Here is a 3,352-nt window from a genome sequence, read left to right as displayed (position 1 = left end):
TGCTCCGCCGTATAAACCCTAAACCCTAGGGCAAACGAGGGCGGCGGTGCTCCGCTGTATACATAGAAATGCATGGCCCTTATATACCAGGGGTCGTATACATATGCCAGCCACCAGCCAGGAGTACTCGGTCGAAATGGTTCACTAATTTGTATAATGTTGGTAAGCCGGAACAATTCCCAGCTCCATTCCTGACTAATTGAAGGGGCCCTAACTTGTGGTCCAACTATCCAGTATTCCATGCTGTTAGACCCCAACTGTACGTTGTTGTACCAGTTATGTATTGTAACAATATATAATAACTCAAGTAGTCTAGCTGGGTCACATAAGAGAACTCCGATTCCATTTCGCTAGCTCTTTAAGTAGATGCCGCGCATTTTGGGATGCCATCGAACTACCTTCCAATTTAAATTGCAACAAACTTCCACCTTTGATCTTTCCATTTATAAAATAAAATTTTAACAACACACATACATGTACGAATTAATTAGCCATGAAACTTATACCTAGGATCGATGTCAGATCTGCAGCTAGCTAGCTAAGCACCCCTTCCCCTAATTGTTCAAGATCGTTCGACATTAGCGCCGCCACCGCATTGTTCAAGATCGCCAAATCACGAACAAACTTACGAACCACCAAGCACGCACATATGACGGTCGCGGAGAATCATTGCTGTCGTAGAACGTACGTACGTACCTCGGGAATGGAGGAGAGGAAGCCGCGCGCATTGGCGGCCTCGTCGTCATGCCATGTCAACGCGCTGGAGGGTACGGTGTGGCCCGCGCGTCTGGCCGGGGCGGGCTGTAGCTGGCACCGCGAGGTCATTGGCACGTGGGGTGGCGTGGGACCGCGGACGCGCACGAGGCGGTGGCGACGACCGACGTCGGGCGGGGTGGCGGCGGCGTCCTCGGTGTGGCGGGCCGGGTGGCGTGGGCGCAGGGGGGAGAGGAATCGGCGAAGAACGCAAGGAAGAAGATGGCACTGGTATATATATGCCACACCCCTTTACTCCCGGTGCCATCCCCCCATCGGGACTAAAGGTCCTTTACTCCCGGTGCGTGTTACCAACCAGGAGTAAAGGTATACCTTTACTCTCGATTGGTAACACGCACCGGGAGCAAAGGTTTTTTTGGCGGGCCACGAAACTGCAGCCCACCTTTACTCCCGGGTGGGCTTCCCACCCGGGAGTAAAGGTGGGCTGCAGTTTTGTTTCCCGCCCGTTTTAAGCAAATTTTTTTAATACAAATGCAATAGGCTTGTTAAATACATAGTAAATTAAATAAAAGGCATAAAATTATTTTGTTAAAAATATGGATTTTCTTTTTCTTTATTGCACATAGGAAAAATCTATAACCTAACTTTTTTTAGCTTTTGTTATAATTATAAAACATAGTGTAACTAATATTTATTATTTCGTTAATGCAAAAATGTAGTGTTTAATTAAAATTATTAAAACTATTGGTTTTGGACAGGAAATTTGTTTTCACATCATTTTAACGTTAATATTTTAATTTTTCATCACTCAATATCCTAATTTAACTTTTTGAGAGAGAAATCCCACCAAATCAAACATTGATTTAATTTGAAACATGACATAATAAACATCTGAATTCACAATTATTATATAATATTTTAATTTTTCATCACTCAATATCCTAATTTAACTTTTTGAGAGAGAAATCTCACCAAATCAAACATTGATTTAATTTAAAACATGACATAATAAACATCTGAATTCACAATTATTACATAATATCTCAAACACACACTACATTAAATCACTATATCATCAAGTGGGCACAGCAGTGAACTTCTTCTTTACGTATGTCCCTTAGTTATGATCGCGCTGTAACCATGGAGTGTCCTCATCATTTACCAAGATGCTAGGGTCTTTGTTCACTTTGAAGGGCGGAATTCGGTCATCCTTTTCATAATCTTCTGACATGTCCGACTTGTCCTCAATTTCCATGATGACTCTTTTCCCTGAAAGAACTATGTGGCGCTTTGGCTCTTTGGTTGAGTCATTATCGTTTTCCCTCTTTTTGGTTTGGTAGACATATCATTGACATAGAACACCTGATTCACATCCTTGGCAAGGACGAATGGTTCGTCTTTGTACCCAATATTACTAAGGTCTACTGTTGTCATTCCATACTCGTTGTCTACTGTTACCCCACCTCCGGTCACCTTGACCCATTGGCACTTGAACAATGGGATCTTCAAAGTAGGTGCATATTCTAGTTCCCATATTTCATCTATGTGTCCATAATATGTCTGCTTATTCCCATTCGGGTCTGTGGCATCTATGCGGACACCACTGTTTTGGTTGGTACTCCTTTTATCTTGGGCTACTATGTAGAATATGTTCCCATTTATCTCGTACCCTTTGTATGTGACGATATGCCATGATGGTTGCATAGCCAATAAATACAGTTGCTCATGGATGCTCTCATCACCTTGACATTTTTTTCGCAACCAACCGCTGAAAGTTTCCATGTGCTTATGCATAATCCAAGCTTCAATCTTCCCTAGAAACTCGAATCGTAAGAGATCCTTATGTGTCTCAATATACGGATCTACCAAAGAGGAGTTTTGTAGAACTGTGTAGTGCGCTTTATTGAAATAATCATCCTCCGTACCAATATATGTTTTCCTCCCTAGTGTCCCCTTTCCGCTTAGTCTCCCCTCATGTCTCGATTCAGGAACACCAATTGAGTCAAGGTTGGGAATAAAGTCAACATAGAACTCAATGACCTCTTATGTTACATAGCCCTTGGTGATGCTTCCTTCTGGGCGAGCACGGTTGTGAACATATTTCTTCAGGACTCCCATGAATCTCTCTAAGGGGAACATGTTGTGTAGGAACACAGGACCGAGAATGAAAATCTCCTTGACTAGGTGAACTAGGAGGTGTGTCATGATATCAAAGAAGGAAGGAGGGAACACCAACTCAAAGCTGATGAGACATTGAACCACATCATTCTATAGTTTAGCTAGATCAGTTGGATCAATTCCCTTCTGAGAAATTGCATTGAGGAATGCACATAGCTTCATGGTGGCTAGACGTACATTTGGAGGTAGAATTCCTCTTAATGCAACTAGAAGTAATTGCGTCATGAGAACATGACAGTCATGGGACTTTAAGTTATAGAATTTCTTCTTTGGCACATTTATAATACCATTTATATTCGAGGAGAATCCAGATGGTACCTTGATGTTGTTTAAGCATTCAAACATGATTTCCTTCTCCTCTTTGCTTAGAGTGTAGCTGGCAGGACATAAGTAATGGCGTCCATCATTTGTCTTCTCTGGATGCAGGTTGTCTCTTTCTCTCAAACAATGCAGGTCCTGT

Source organism: Miscanthus floridulus, unplaced genomic scaffold (assembly GCF_019320115.1).
Source record: "Miscanthus floridulus cultivar M001 unplaced genomic scaffold, ASM1932011v1 os_1597_1_2, whole genome shotgun sequence".
Lineage (NCBI taxonomy): Eukaryota > Viridiplantae > Streptophyta > Magnoliopsida > Poales > Poaceae > Miscanthus > Miscanthus floridulus.
This window is presented reverse-complemented; position numbering follows the sequence as displayed.